Source organism: Ornithorhynchus anatinus, chromosome 11 (assembly GCF_004115215.2).
Source record: "Ornithorhynchus anatinus isolate Pmale09 chromosome 11, mOrnAna1.pri.v4, whole genome shotgun sequence".
NCBI lineage: Eukaryota > Metazoa > Chordata > Mammalia > Monotremata > Ornithorhynchidae > Ornithorhynchus > Ornithorhynchus anatinus.
The window spans coordinates 32,322,717-32,339,063 of NC_041738.1; the positions used below are offsets into that span (position 1 = coordinate 32,322,717).

At 42.3% G+C, this 16,347-nt stretch overlaps 1 non-coding gene across 1 annotated transcript; it reads left to right on the plus strand.

Annotated features, from left to right (window-relative positions):
* The first annotated feature begins 1,966 nt into the window (after positions 1–1,966).
* LOC114815260 lies at positions 1,967–2,104 on the plus strand. Its single transcript, XR_003763025.1, has one exon. It is a non-coding gene; the product is annotated as a small nucleolar RNA SNORA7 (small nucleolar RNA).
* The last annotated feature ends 14,243 nt before the right edge of the window (positions 2,105–16,347 follow it).

Genomic DNA, 16,347 nt, shown 5'->3' on the forward strand with positions numbered 1-16,347 from the left:
GACCTGGGCAAAAAGACGGAAGAGAGAGAGACTAGATCAGGGCAGAGTAGGCTGGTATTAGAGAAGCAAAGTGCGCTGGTTGGGTTGTAGTGGGAGAGGAGGAGGGGACAAGGTGACTGAATACTTTAAAGCCGATGGTGAGGAGTTTCTGTGTGATGCTGAGTTGGATGGGCAACCACTGGAGGTTCTTGAGGAGTGGGGGAAACATGGACCGAATGCTTTTGTAGAAAAATGAGCTGGGCAGCAGAGTGAAGTATCGACTGAAATGGGGAAAGACAGGGGACAGAGAGTTGTGGTGGGAGTAGAAGAAGTAATAATAGTATAAATCCTTAATAAAGAATTAATAATAATGGTGGTATTTGCTAAGCACTTACTATGTGCAAAGCACTGTTCTAAGCGCCGGGGGGATACAAGGTGATTAGGTTGTCCCACGTGGGGCTCACAGTTTTAATCCCCAATTTACAGTTGAGGTAACTGAGGCACAGAGAAGGTAAGCGACTTGCTCAAAGTCACACAACTGGCAAGCAGCAGAGTTGGAATTAGAACCCAAGACTTCTTACTCCTAAGCCCGAGCTGTTTCCACTGAGCCACGCTGCTTCTCAGGTTTAGCCAGTCATCTGTCTTCAGGGAGCTGTTCGGACCAAACACCCATCTCCATTGTTTTCAACTCTGTAATTCCATGAAAGTCTTCACAATTCAGTCATCAATGATAAATAATCACAAGTTGTTAGGTAAAATTTCCCTGGGGGCCGGGGTGGAGAAGCAAATATCAAGGTTCTGCAACTGAGATATTTCAAACTCTGTTAAAGAAAAGGCACTAAAACACGCTCATTAACTATAAGCCGTAACTCTAAAGGAGCTGTACATTTAGACCAATTTCCCTTTATGCAGTTTTGGGGAATCGAGCACCCAAAATACAAGTTAATAAACCCAATTGTTTCCAACTAAGCATTTACAATGGGGAAAGCAATGTATCATGTGCTGTAGAAAGGACATGGTTAGTACAATATGGTCTTTGGTTAACGACGGGCTTGCCATCTAAAGGAAAAAAATCGACAAGAACCTTAGAATAACTAAATTTAACAATTTGAAACTAAAAAGAAGGGGGCTACAGAACTATTTAGTATTGGTTGATCCCCTGATTCTTCATTGTTCCAACTAGGATCACATGTAGGCAGCCACAAAATTCTTCCAATGTTTTAAGAGTGAGGCCAGAGAGATTTCTGCCCAGCCTCCACTCCCCCAGTGTTGTGGGGCTTCTCCTTGTGGGATGTTGGGAATAAGGCATCAGGTTCCCGTATTTTTGAGCACTTAGTATGTGCGGAGCACTGTACTAAGCGCTTGGGAGAGAACGATACAACAATAAACAGACACATTCCCTGATCACAACAAGCTAACAGTCTAGATTTGGGGAGACAGACATCAATATAAATAAATGTTACAGATATGAACATTAGTGTTGTTTGGCTGAGGGGCGGGGGGAAGAACCGAGGGAGAAGGTCTGTCCTCTGCTCCCACCTGCTTCAATCAGTAGAATCTTCTGAGCACCCACTGGGTGCAGAGCATTGCTCTAAACGCTAGGCAGAGTATGACTGGCTTAGAATAATAATAATAGTGGTATCTGTCAAGTACTTACTATACGCCAAGCACCGTACTAACACTAGGGTAAGATATTCATTCATTCATTCAATAGTATTTATTGAGCGCTTACTATGTGCAGAGCACTGTACTAAGCGCTTGGGATACATATAGAGAAGCAGCAGGGCTTAGTGGACAGAGCATGGGAGTCAGAAGGAGCGGGTTCTAATCCCGGCTCCACCACTTGTCTGCTCTGTGACCTTGGGCAAGTCACTTCACTTCTCTGGGCCTCAGTTACTTCATCTGTAAATTGGGGATTAGGAGTTTGAGCCCCATGTGGGGCAGGGACTATGTCCAACCTGATTAACTTGTATCTATTCCAGTGCTTCCCCTCTCAAGGTTGTACCTGGAGAGTTTCCAGTACTCTAGCAGTCTCGACTATGGGAGGGAGAGTCAAGCAGAGGCATACCCATTCCATTCCTAGCTTGGGCAGTGGCTAGGTAGTGGAAGGCAATCTGCTACAAGGCAAGACTCCCCCGTGCTGGGCAGCAGCGGCATGGGAGAGAGTCGAGGGTGGAGACTCAAGTTTACTGCGTGGAAGGAGGCAATGGTAAACCAATTCCAGATTTTTACCAAGAAAACTCTATGGATACACTACCAGAATGACTGCAGATGAAGGTGGGGTGTTCTGGGAAAGATGGGTCCATGGCACCGCTATGGGTCGGAGACGACTCGACGGCATAAAACAAGACAAGACTCCAGTGCTTAAAACAATGCTTGGCACATAGTAAGCACTTAATAAAGGATAATCAGGCCCCTCACGGGGCTCACCTTCTAAGTAGGAGGGAGAACAGGGAGATGACTTGATCCCTGCCCTAAAGGAGCTTAAAATCTACTAGGAGGGACAGACACATAATAATTACAGACGGGATGAAAAGGAGAATGGAAATACGTAGAGGCAAAAAAAATAGAGCATGTGAGTCTATTCGAACAGAAGTGCTAAGGGTGACTGTGAGTGTATAATTACGGAGGTGATGCAAAAATGCTTCTGATGGCCCTGTTTCTAGTGTACAAAATTGCCATTCACTATAACTGCCTGGCCTCCTTTGGTGAGTCTGCCAACTACTAAGTAAATGAAAGCTAAATGCTCAAAAGACTAAATCACTAATTTTTTTCTATTTAGTCTATTTTTTATGGTATTTGTTAAGCACTTACTTTGTGCCAGGCACTGTACTGTGCACTGGGGTAGATACAAGTTAATCAGGTTGGACACAGTCCCACCTGGGGCTCACAGTCTTAATCCCCGTTTTACAGTTGAGGTAACTGAGGCAAAGAGAAGTGAAATGACTTGTCCAAGGTCAGAAAGCAGATAAGTGGCACAACAGTAATTAGAACCAAGGTCCTTCTGACTTCTAGGCCTGTGCTTTTATCATTTTAGTCTCATGACATCCCAGTGAGATAGCAGTTATGCTCTCCTTTTCACAGATGAGGACACTGAGGCATAGAGGAATTCAGTAACTTTTCCAAGGTCATGCAGCAGGGATGTGACAGAAGCGGGACGAGACTCTAAATCTCCTGACTCCCAGACATCTGTACTTTCTACCAGATTCACACTACTTCACTGGCATGGTAGCAGTTGACAATGTGACGCCTCAAAATTAGATAGCAAGTGAATGTTAAAGAAAAACAAAATGAAGCCTATGAAAGAGGTCATCTTCTAAAGAATCTGCCTTGGCAGTTACCTATAGTTGAGACAAGCTAATGTTACAAAGATACTAAATTGAAACTTGTACTCATTTTCCAAAGTCCACCGAGGCCATCTGAGAATACTGAATTGAATCTGCAGCTAAAATTTGGAGTAATATTGTATTTTGGTGTGGGAAACTAGCCAGAATGACTCCCATTAATTCTCCCAAATGATATTTTGCATTGACAAAGGACCTTTTCATCCACAAATTTCAAATTACAAATAGCTATCTTGAGCTCCATTTTACCGAGGGAGAAAATAACTCTCAAAGGATCAGATATCTTATAAAAGTTTTTGTAGAGCACCATGAGCTCATTAATGTGGCAACAGACTCATAAAATATGTTTTGAGATTGATTTTTATTTTACTACTATTTAATTGATTAATCAAATAGGCAAAAACAGAGATAGGATGGAGAAAGGAAAAAATCTTCAACCAGTAAAAGCCATGGCAAAATTAATACCTTTCCACATAAATGCCTAAATCAGGGAAAGATATAGGTTTGATCCTTTGTTTGATAAATTTGGCAAGTCACTGGATTCAAACAGCAATGCAGTTGCTGCCTACAAACCCTACACTTGTAAGTCAGTTACCAGGAGGCTCCAAGAGAAGCAGGTTGCCTAGTGGATAGAGCACAGACCTATATGATGCAGCACATACATGTTAGAAGGACATGGGCTCTAATCCTGGCTCTGCCACTTCTCTGCTGTGTGACTTTGGGCAAGTCACCTGGCTTCTCTGTGTCTCAGTTACCTCATCTGTAAAATGGGGATTAAGACTGTGAGCCTCATGTATCCATCCTGGTTATCTTGCATCTACCCCAGCACTTAGTACAGTGCATGGCACAGAGTAAACACTTAATAAATATCATTAAAAATAGAAAGAAATCTCACTTTATGGAGTTCCAGGAGGGAACCTGTTCTTACATCTTCCACCAATCTCCTTTTAATGTCGGCACTACTCAACTGGCTTGACTGCCCATTTTGGCTCTGAACTGGAAGTCAGGGACTGTGTTGGAAGTTGGAAGTGAAGTGTGGATCTAATTACGAGTTACTTTATCTATCATGGCAACAGCCATGAAATCCTAAGATGATGGAGAATTATGGATTTTTCCAAGATGGAAGCATTTGGCTAGATAGCGTAGGCCTAAGGCCCCTTAACTATGAGGCCTGGTTTTTATCCACACATTGGTATGCGTGTTTTTATTCTTGTACATTTCATTAATCGATTTAAAATGGGCATTTCCATCCTAGGAAAGGAGGGAGTGCTGTCACTCCGCTAAGATCAAATCACAGTTGCCTTACAGCCACTGTTGCTGATCATTACTACATTAAACGTGAAGTGTTTTCTCTGTGCTAATTCAAATAGTTCATCAATAATCCTTTTTTGCACAATAAGCTCTTATATCACATGATAATGAAAAGGGAAAAATGGCATTGCTGTTCTCTGCTCCTTAAAATGATGTTGGCCCCTCCCATGATAATTTTTCTTACTTTCTCCATATTTTTTCCTTCCAAAAGAGACAATAGCTGCTGTTCTAGTCATACTAAAACACTTCAGGTGCACTTAAAATCCAGCTCCCAGGAAAGCACTAAGTCCACATTACTGATAGCAAGCCATAAAATTATAAATTGAGGATACTGTTGTCCTATGAATTTTCCTTTTCTGTTATCTATTCGAGATAAAATGGTACCTTCAACTCAACCTGCCAATCATTCATTCAATCATATTTATTGAGTGCTGACTGTGTGCAGAGCACTGTACTAAGCGCTTGGAAAGTACAATACATCAATACAGAGAGAGAATCTCTGCTCACAATGGGCTCACAGTCTGGGGAGAGGGGGAGACAGAAATCAATACAAGTCAACAGGCATCATTGTAAATTAACAGAATTATAGATATATACAGACATACATAAGTGCTGTGGGACAGGGTGGGGGGAGAGCAAAGGGACCGAGTCGAGGTGATGCAGGAGAGGGAGCTGAAGAAACGGAGGCTTAGCACTCCTCGATCCCCAGAAGTGATGTTTTATTCAACTTTCAGATTCAACTTTCCTTCTAGTTAACATGGTTGCTGGGGAAAATTGTATTTTTAGGACTTGCGATTCATTATTAAGCAATGTCCTCTTGCCTAATTTGAAAACTAAACTGAAGATATAACTCAACCACACAAAGAACAAATTCATGGCTTTGTTCAAGGTCAGGAGTAACAGATTCCACAACTCCACTCACCTCAAGTACAAAGAGCACCATCTCCTCGATGCACCCGATAACCTGGGGCTGAGAAATGCCATGGCAGAGCAACAAAGTAAGCCTCTCCGGGGTTCTGGGTTACAACAAAACCTCTTTACTCTCGGCCAACTTTCCTCTCTCACTCACCACACCCCTTTTTGTGATGAGCCTGAAGCCTAGCAAAAACTCTAAAACTATGAATATCCATGGGGTTTTCCCCAGAGGCCCACAGATCTGAAGTCGTACTCCAACTCCTACTGTATTCTTAATGCACAGAAAAAAAGAAGGGTTAGAATTTGGCCCCAGACATGTGGGTAAAAATATTTCTCCTTATGGTTATCTAACATCCCTCTAGTTTACATTACAGGCACTACTGTGTTTCGGGAATAATGCTGTTAAAATCGTGAAAAATGTGTCTCTAAACTTGGAGACCTATTTTGTGGTTTCCCCTAGAAGTCAACTTTAGATTCCTCATCCGTGGGAATTCTGTAGTACAAAGATGCCATCCAGTGGCAGGTTAGATTGATCACTGCTGTCTATTGCATAGCCACATCAGAGCACTTTCTTTATCGTAACCTTTTAACTGTCTTCTACTCACTCCGTACTACATTAACAGGGCCAAAGGAAGCTAAAGTGAAGCAGGGACACACAAGTTCCCCTTTAGTGCTATGGCTCCCACTTCTAAACCACTTCAGAATCGACCCTGCTCTAGCTCCAACAATTCACGCTCGCCCATAGTAAATACTATATTATTTGTGTTTATAATAATAATAATAATGATGGTATCTGTTTAGCGCTTACTTAGAGAAGCAGTGTGGCTCAGTGGAAAGAGCCCGGGCTTGGGAGTCAGAGGTCATGAGTTCGAATCCCACTCTGCCACTTAATAATGTTGGTATTTGTAATAATGTTGGTATTTGTTAAGTGCTTACTATGTGCAGAGCACTGTTCTAAGCGCTGGGGTAAACACAGGGGAATCAGGTTGTCCCACGTGGGGCTCACAGTCTTAATCCCCATTTTACAGATGAGGGAACTGAGGCACAGAGAAGTTAAGTGACTTGCCCACAGTCACACAGCTGACAAGTGGCAGAGCTGGGATTCGAACTCATGAGCCCTGACTCCAAAGCCCGTGCTCTTTCCACTGCGCCACGCTGCTTCTCCACTTGTCAGCTGTGTGACTGTGGGCAAGTCACTTAACTTCTCTGTGCCTCAGCTACCTCATCTGTAAAATGGGGATTAACTGTGAGCCTCACGTGGGACAACCTGATTACCCTGTATCTACCCCAGCGCTTAGAACAGTGCTCGGCACATAGTAAGCGCTTAACAAATACCAACATTGTTATGTGCCAAGCACTATTCTAAGCACTGGGGTAGATACGAGGTTGTCCTACATGGGGCTCACATTCTTAATTCCCATTTTACAGATGAGGTAACTGAGGCACAGAGAAGTTAAATGGCTTGCCCAAGGTCACACAGCAGACAAGTGGAACCCACGGCCCCTGACTCCCAAGCCCGGGGTCTTGCCACTAAGCCATGCTGCTTCTCAGAACTAATCAGTTTATCAGAACTGTTTATTTGAAGTTTATCAGAACTAATGATTGACAACATACTTTAAGAGCATTGGAAACATACCGTCTGTCTTTCAGGAAGTCAAGGCTCTGCATAGGTATGGTATCAATGACCTCAGCAAACTTGTGGTGCAACAATTTAGGAGCCGATATTTTTATCGTTATTTTTTCATGAAGAAAGAAGCTACGCAGCAGGTCGATGGCTTGGTTGAGGTCTTTCAGCTGATTGAGATGAAACCAGGACTAGAATACAAGTCTCCTGACAGCCAATCCAAATGCTCTTTCCAGGAAGGTAGATTTCCATTCATTCATTCATTCAATTGTATTTATTAAGCGCTTACTGTGTGTAGAGCACTGTACTAAGCACTTGGGAGAATACAACAATAAACACATTCCTTGCCCGCCATGACCTTCCATTAAGACTTGCATTTCTCATACAACAACATGAGTTTTACCCCAAATACACCTTCATTAGATGACTTTAAGAATTGTTTTGCAATTATATTTATCCCAATTGAACTGAGTGGGACACATAGTAGTAGTTTTCAAGCCAAACCAAACCAGTTGAGTGGAGGAAAGATAAGAAAAGATACGTTCCTTGTCCTGGACAGGGAATAAGTCTACCAACTCTGTTATATTATACTCTCCCAAGTGCTCAGTACAGTGCTCTGCACACAGTGTGTACTCAAATACCAGTGTTTCATTGATTGATATGAGGAAACTAGCTGTAGAAGCTTCTTAGAGGAGCAATGTGGCTTGGTGGGAAGAGCATGGGACTGGGAGACAAAGGACATGGGTTCTAATCCTGGCTCCGGCATTTGTCTACTCTTACCTTGGGCAGGTCACTTAACTTCTCTGTGCCTCAGTTATCCCATCTGTTAAAGCTCTGAGTCCCATATGGGACATGGATTGTGTCCAACCTGATTAGCCTGGACCTGACCCAGTGCTTAGTACAGTAAGCTCGTTGTGGGCAGGCAATGTTTCTGTTTATTGTTTATTGTTATATTGCACTGTCTCAAGCATTTAGATCAGTGCTTTGCACATATTAAGCTCTCTATAAATATGTGAATTGAAATACAAAAAAAAAAAGAGTCCCTGAGTGATTAAGTGATATGCTCATGGTCACAAAGCAGGCAAGTGGCAGTGATGGGTTGGTCGTAGGTGAGAAATGTTTACGAATAAATAATATAATTTGATTTGCTTTTGAGCTATGCTCAAAGGAGATCTTTATTTCATGAAAAATGTGGTCTAATATAAAAAGCCAGGGCCTGTGAATCAAGGGACTTATGTTCTAAGCCCAGTTCTGCATCTTCCCTGCTATGTGACCTTGGGCAAGTCACTTAACATTTCTGCACCTCAGTTTCCTCTCTTGTAAAATGGGGATTAAATACTTGTTCTCCCACTCCCACACTTCAAGGCCTAAGTGGGACAAAGAGTTACAACCAACATGATTATTAGGTATCTATCCCTAAGCTTGATACAGTGCTTGGCCCAGAGTAAGCCCTTAGCAAATATCCCAATTAACTATAATAGGAAATTTTTATAACAGTTACTAATTTTTTTAAAAGCAAAGATTTCCAATCTCCTTAATAGAAAGACCCATTACTTGCATGTAGACGTGAGGGAGTGAGGAAAAGAAAAAAGGACAGCGATAGAGACTATATCTCAAGCACAGAGAGTGACAGAGAGAGAGACGCTGGCTCCACCAGAAGAAAGCCACTGCATAATAAAGTTAATCTCTTGGAGGAGGTGAGTAGATGTGTCTCAGACTGAGAGTTTCTCAGGCAAAGAGTCAAGCAGGGTGCTGCAGAACAGAAAGAGAGGGACAGACGGCTAACTGAAGACTGCTAATTTTTCCTTTGGATTTAGGAAATGAATTTATGAGATGTTTTTCTATTTACAAATGACTGTAATGTACTACAAAACAATTTGTTTCATTACATCCATTTCTGGCTATCTTGTTTAGTATGGGTAATTTTATATTTTTATTAACTAGGTTTTCCTAGGCACATGATCACAGTTTGAAATATTTTTACTGCGTGAACATTTACATTTATTGCTTTTCTCAAACACCCATTTTTTTTGACTCTTAGTGAATAGATTCTTTTTCTCTTCATCCAGTATATTCTTCTTCGTATGGAAATCTTATGTGCAGGAAGGCTGTGACTTGAGAGAGAAGGCTCTGTGGCTATGCATTTTAACTAAATGAGTTCTCTCTTACTTGAACTCAGTCACTGGATTCTTTTTCAGCTTAAAAATATTTTGCATCTTGCAAACTTCATAACTTTTTGGCTTTTTGGTTTGCTCAACTGATATAATCTCCTGGGAATGATCCAACTAGTCTTCTAATTTGGATAGAGGATAGATATATTTTATAGCACGGCTTGACTGTCTAATAATAACTGTGGTATTTGTTATGCACTTACTATGCGCCACATATGTACTATGCGTTAGGGTGGATACAAGCAAATTGGGTTGGACATAGTCCCTGTCCCACAAGGGGCTCACAGTTTCATTCCCCATGTTACAGCTGAGGTAACTGAGGCCTAGAGAAGTGGATTGACTTGCCCTAGGTCACAAAGCAGACAAGTAGCAGAGCCAGGATCAGAACACATGACCTTCTGACTCCCAGGCCCATGCTCTATCCATTACGCCATGAGTCTACTGCTGCATGGTAAGGGAATATTTACTGAATATGGGGCAGTTCTTCCAATCACGCACGTCTGCCTAGATAGAACACAATTGTGATGTCAGAAAAAATGGTTATACTTGTGCAAGTGACATCAGTCAAGCTGTGTGTGCTGTAAAGCAAGTTTTCCCAATCACAACCCCCATGGTTGTAATGTACTCTCCCAAGTGCTTAGTACTCTGCTCTGTACACAGTAAGTGCTCAATAAATGCAACTGAATGAATAATGAATGTAGGACAACTGAGATTAAACCTGCAAGTCATTTGCTTTCTTTTAAACATTTTACCTGCAGGAGTGAAAATTAAAATCAACTCATACCAGAATAGGGGGTCAAGGCATTTAAAGGAGATGTAGGGGATTTAAACCATTTCACTCATTTCTTGACTCCCAAACTGCCTGGCTCAAACTACAGGGCAGGCACTGGCCTGACATTAGCAGAGATTGCAGGGAGCAGACAAGATTAGTGTTTTTGGAGACATGTACCACTCGGTTCTATCTCCTACCCCACCCCAGGCACTTTGATGGGGCCTCCTAATTGACAGACTACATTTCAGGCCTTTTCCCCCCTCCAGCTCTGTCCCCTCTGCACTCCCTCCTCCCCTCCTCCCTCCAGCCAGCTGTAGTCCCAGATGGCCCCGGGGGAAAATCCTGGGCAAAAGAACAGGGCTTCCAGCACCCGGAGCAGCAGCTGTCAGTGGAGTGGACTTTTGGGCCAATTAGAAGGCACACCTGAGTTTGCAATCTCACAGTAAAATAGTCTGTCTGCATGAGTCCTACCTAATATTGCTTTTTGGCCCCTCCACGTTCAACTGCAACAAAATCATTTTGGCAACAAATCCCCCTCTCCTTAGTTGACTGAGTTAGATATCAATCAATCAGTCAATCGTATTTATTGAGCATTTACTGTGTGCAGAGCACTGATTAAGCGGTTGGTAGAGTACGATATAACAATAAAGCAGACACATTCCCTGTCCACAAAGGGCTTACAGCCTAGAGGATGAGTTCAGGATAAAGAAGGGGTCTACAGTCTAATGCTAATGCCATCAAGGCAGAGGCAGTGTGGACACTATTTTAAACATGTATATGGGTAAAAGTGTACATGGGTATATGAGCTGGGACAAAGTTAATGATATTGAACTGTTTTTGAATATACTGAGTACCCAAGATGTGTAGTGAATATTTGGCAATATCTGAGAATAGCTGAGAAGCAGCATAGCAGGGGATAGATAGGACAGGATAGGATAGATAGGGGATAGGATAGAGCAGGGGCCTGGAAGTCAGAAGGACCTAGGTTCTAATCCCAGCTCCGCCACTTGCCTGCTATGTGATCTTGGGCAAGTCACTTCACTTCTCTGTGCCTCACTTACCTTAGCTGTAAAGTGGGACTTAAGACTGTGAGCCCCATGTGGGACACGGACTGTATCCAATCTGATTAGCTTGTATTTACCCCAGTGCTTAGCACAGTGCCTGACTCATAGTGAGTGCTTAAAAAATACCTTAAAAAAAGTATAAAGCCAGTTGTCCTATTCCTTTCAGAAAAATGCTGTAATAATGAACCACGTATATACAGCGGTGTTATTAACATACATTGTTTAGGTTATATATATAATATTGTTGATATAGATAGAGTAGGGCTTAATGAGTCTAAATGTTTTATAGCCATAGCAAGTGTATCAGTGAACATTTCCTTTCTCTTCCTCCCTCCACTCACTGGCTTGGTTTGACCGGAAAACATATAGAAGCAGCATGGCCTAGCAGAAAGAGCATAGGGAGTCAGAGGATGTGGGTTCTAATCCCAGTTGGGCCAGTTGCTTGCTGTGTGACCTTGGGCAAATCACTTAACTTCTCTGGGTCTCAGTTTCCTCACCTTTAAAAAGGAGAGTAAATATTTATCTTCCCTCCTGCTTAGACTGTGAGTCCCATGTGGGACGGGGGACCGGATCCAACCTGATTAACTTGTATCTACCCCAATGCTACCAACTTTATTGTATTCTCCTAACCACATAATAACCGAGACATAGTGATGATAAGATGAGATCTCAGATTTGAAAACATTTTAGAAAAATTATTATTATTATGGTATTTGTCAAGCAATTACTATGTGCAGAGCACTGTTCTTAGCACTGGGGTAGATTCAGGATAATCAGATTGTTCCACATGGGGCTCACATTTTTTAATCCTCATTTTTGCAGATGAGGTAACTGAGGCACAGAGAAGTTAAGTGAATTGCCCAAGGTTACACAGCAGACAAGTGGCAGAGCTGGGATTAGAACCCACAACCTATGACTCCCAAGTCCAGGCTCTTTCCACTAAGCCATGCTGCTTCTCATTAATTAATTGATCACTAATTAATCATTAATTAAGAAAAATGAAATTGTTATACAAACTCCAGGTATTATTACAAGATAGTGTTAGATTATGATGTAGTACAGTCAGCCTGTGGTGAGGTCTACGAGTTTTCAAAACATCCAATGAGAAGTCCTAGCAGAAATTGGTGAGGGAACTGCCTAGAAGAAGAAACCACGTTTCCCCTGGAGAGATGGACAGATTGACTTCATTTCACAGCAGCAAAGGGACACTTCTGAGCAGAATCAGCATGGACTAGTGGATAGAGCACGGGCCTGGGAGTCAGAAGGGCCTGGGTTCTAATCCCAGCTCTGCCACTTGTCTGCAGTGTAAACTTGGGCATATCACTTCACTTCTTTGGGCCTCAGTTACCTCATCTGTAAAATGGGGATTGAGACTCTGAGTCCCACCTGGGACAGGGACTGTGTCCATCCCAGGGCTTAATACAGTCCCTGCCATCTAATAAGCATTTAACAAATACCATTATTATTATTATTACTGAAACCTCAAGTCTCCCCTATTTTGAAGGGCATGTAAATTCCGGTCTATAAAGTAACATGTATTAAAAGTTGCCAAACACTATAATGCTGAACTGTGAACCCTTCTAAACAATGGGTGAAGCAAGCTAATTTTCTGAAAGCACAATACATTTACATATCCATGACAAGGGTAGATGGACAACAGAAATTTAGAAAAACTTTAGCCTAAATCTAAATTTTACCCTATTTCGAACTACATAGTTACAGAAGGGAAACTTGTATCTGTACAACTCATATAGAGATGCTTGTGCCTTTGGGAATCTGGGCTTGGCAAACAGTCAATCCTCCTTCAAAACAGATTCCTCCAAGGTTTTTCTACCTCTTTCAGGCTCTATAGGTAGGATAAGAAACAAAGATCACTAATTCTTTTCTTAAGCCCTCGCTCCTTCAGGCTGAAGGCAGAAAACAAGTTTCCTAAAGGCAGAGCCAATCATCTTTGCCTATGGAAAACTTCCAATTGCCTCCTGATAATTTAACCCATAAACATCCCACTTCTAAATTATCCACAAACTTTTCCACCCACTCATTTTCCTAGGGCTATGCCTAGGCTATTACTGTTACTTCTAGAAAACACATCTTGTCTTATTTTTCCATCATATTTCTTCAAATAAACGGGGATTGGGCTGTGTCTGTGTGCTGAAGGAAGGCCTTTGAGGACCATTTATGTACTGCAGAAAATGACGCTGGTTTCTGAGAAGAAAATAAAAACGATATCGCATTTAGCAATTATATGATGATAATGGAGTTTCCCATTAAGAAGCAGAAGCCTAGGTGCTGAAACCTCAGAACCAAATACCTATCAATCAGTCACTGATATTTATTGAGCACTAACTGGGTGCAGAGCACTCTACTAAGTGCTTGGGAGAGTACAATATGACAGTTAGTAATCAATCAATGGTATTTATTGAGCACTTATGTGCAGAGCACTGTTCTAAGCTCTTGAGAGAGTGCAGCACAAGAGAGTTAGCAGATATGTTCCCTGCCCACATCAAGTTCAGAATCTAGAGGGGGAGAAAGACATTAGTAAAATTAAGTAATTTAAAATATATACTTTAAAGATATGTACACAAACACCAGAGGGTTGAGGGTGGGGTGAATATCAAATGCCCGAAGGTTACAGATCCAAGAGCGTAGACATGTTCCTTAAAAAGATTTCAAATAGGGGATGGAGCAGGGTATAAGGGATATTTACATAAGTGCTGTAGGACTGGGGTGGGTTGAATATCAAAATACTTAAGGGCTAAAGACCCCAGTGCATAGTGACAAGGAAGGGAAGGGAAATAGGATAGGGAAAAGAGAGGCTAGTCAGGGAAGGCTTCTTGGAGAAGATGGGAAGCAGCTTGGTAGAGTGAATAGAACATGGGCCTGGGACTCAAAAGGTCAAGGGTTTTAATCCCAGCTCTGCCACTTATCAGCTGCGTACCTTGGGCAAGCCCATTCACTTCTCTGTGCCTCAGTTACCTCATCTGTAAAAAAAAGGGAATTAAGACTGTGTGCGTTATGCAGGATAGAGACTGTGTCCAACCACAATTCTTGTACCCAGTCCAGCACTTAGTACAGTGCCTGGCACATAGTAAGTGTTTAATAAATATCACAATTATTATTATATGATTTTAGTAGAGAAACGAATTCCAGTGCTAGTCATTACTCGTGTTCTTGTCGGGTGATTTAGTGCAACCAGAGAGTAGGCAGAGATGCAGTACACTGAGAAGTTCAGGCAAGGACTTTACACATACAGGTCCCATTTACAGCCAAAGTGACCGCAGCAGAGTGCTGACTGATCCAACCAATCAATCAATGGTACTCACTGAGCGCTTACTATATGCAGATCACTGTACTCAGCACTCGGGAGATTATACTACAATAGAGTTGGCAGACATCCCCTGCCCACGACAAGCTCTCATGAATGTATTTAATGATCATAAAGCATTAGCAGACAGATTCCCTGCCCACAACGAGCTTACGGTCAAGAGGGAGTGACAGACATTGATGTAAATAATTTATGCTAGGCAATAGTAGCGTAATAGGGCAAAGCTGTGGCTTTGGTAGTTGCCCACATTAGCCAGATATTTTTCAGGATCTCCTCCTGGGCTTGCCCATTTAGGCGGTTCCTTGGCCAGAAATCTTCGACAACGAGGGCAAAGCCGCAGCCCTCAGGACCAGGACTAGAATGAGGTGTCCTGTTCCCAAGGCCCTCATCTTTCCACTGGACCAACAGCAAGGCAGAATGCTTCCAGGATTATTGTGCATATGTGCAATTCACCTTCCAGTCAGAGGTCGGGGGGTCTAATCCCAGCTCCGCCACTTGTCAGCTCTATGACTTTGGGCAAGTCACTTAACTTCTCTGTGCCTTAGGTACCTCACCTGGAAAATGGGGATTAAGACTGCGAGCCCCACCTGGGGCAGCCTAATTACCCTGTATCTTCCCCAGCGCTTAGAACAGTGTGTGGCACATAGTAAGCGCTTAACAAATACCATCATCATCAATTAAAGGTGTTATTTATTTTAATGTCTGTCTCCCCCATTAGATTGCAAGCTCCCATGTCTACCAACTCTACCATTCATTCATTCAATCATATCTATTGACTGCTTACTGTGTGCAGAGCACTGTACTAAGTGCTTAAAAAGTACAATTCAGCAATAGAGTCAATCCCTGCCCACACCAGGTTTACAGTCTAGAAGACGCCACCTATATACTTCAATCTATATCCCCTAAGCACTTTGGTATGCTCCAGCCCCACAGAACTGTCTACTATATCTCACTGTCCCACACACTTGGTTTAGTGTTCTGCAAATCAATCAATTGTATTTATTGAGCACTTAGTGCACGCAGGGCACTGTACTAAGCGTTGGGAGAGTACAACCCAACAATATAACAGACACATTCCCTGCCCACAGCGAGTTACAGTTTAGTCTACTGAAAACAGTAAGTGCTCAATAAATACCAATGACTGATGGATGGAGAGATGTAGTGAGTATAGTTCTACTCACCTAAACCCCAGAGGGATAAGACATTCTTAATTTACTGTCCTAATAATGATGATATTTGTTAAGCACTTACTACTGCCAAGCACTGTTCTAAGCACTGAGGTAGATACAAGGACATCAAGTTATCCCACGTGGGGCTCACAGTCTTAATCCCCACTTTACAGATGAGGTAACTGAGGCACAGAGAAGTTAGGTGACTTGCCTAAGGTCACACAACTGACAAGTGGAAGAGCCCGTGCTCTTTCCACTAAGCCCATGCTCTTTCCACTAAGCCACGCTAATGTTATGTAGTGTTGCTCTCTGGTGTTAAACACCAGGCTAATTCAATTTCACACTAACGGTGGCTGTATTTGGACAGCGCAAGAAATGATTACCAGTTATGGTTTGCCTGAAACCTCGGTACCCTTCCGTATGGAAGCTGAATTTCACCAATCAGTCAATCTTATTTAATGAGTGCTTACTGTGTGCAGAGCACGATACTAAGTGCTTGGGAGAGTATAATATAATACTATAATAGAGTTGGTAGATGCACTGCCTGCCCAAAATGAGTTTACAGTCTAGAGTGGCAGACAGACATTAATAACTATAAAAATAAATTAGGAATATGCACATAAGTGCTGTGGGGCAAATAAAGGGAGCAGACCCAAATGTAAAAATCACGTCT